Source organism: Dendroctonus ponderosae, unplaced genomic scaffold (genome assembly GCF_020466585.1).
Source record: "Dendroctonus ponderosae isolate FM_Combo_2020 unplaced genomic scaffold, Dpon_F_20191213v2 Dpon_F_20191213_11, whole genome shotgun sequence".
Taxonomy (NCBI): domain Eukaryota; kingdom Metazoa; phylum Arthropoda; class Insecta; order Coleoptera; family Curculionidae; genus Dendroctonus; species Dendroctonus ponderosae.
The window spans coordinates 1,921,246-1,921,739 of NW_026017213.1; positions in this window are offsets into that span (position 1 = coordinate 1,921,246).

The following is a 494-nucleotide window of genomic DNA, read 5'->3' on the forward strand; positions in this document are numbered from 1 at the left end:
GGACCTTTCCAAGGAAGCTTTCATGTCGCCCATTGGCCCAGTGGCATAGTTGGGAACGAACGATTGCGCAACAAACAGCAGAACTAAGAGGAAAGATGCTGAAAAATGTGCATTATTTTCCAGGTAACTGCCAGGAGCAAAATTTCAATGCTAAAACCAACAAGATAATCAGTCATGATTGGTGTTTTTCGCCTACTTAAACCGGCTGCAAAGTGGCGGTCAAAATTAAGAGCAGTTAATCCCAATTAGCGGGCAATTAAGCGTAAATTGCCCCAATTTTCCTGCATTATTAGTGCCCGGCTAATCAAGTGCGGGCCGAACATTTCCAGCAGAAAAAACACGACAGGAACAACAATCGGCAAATAGGCGCGATCAATACCGAACAGCTGCTCAATTAGTGGAAGCCTAGTTTTTTTGCCTCTCTGGATATTTCACGAAATTAATCCAAGTCCAAGTAGGAGCATTGCCGAAAGTGTGTGGAGGTGCGCGCGTTT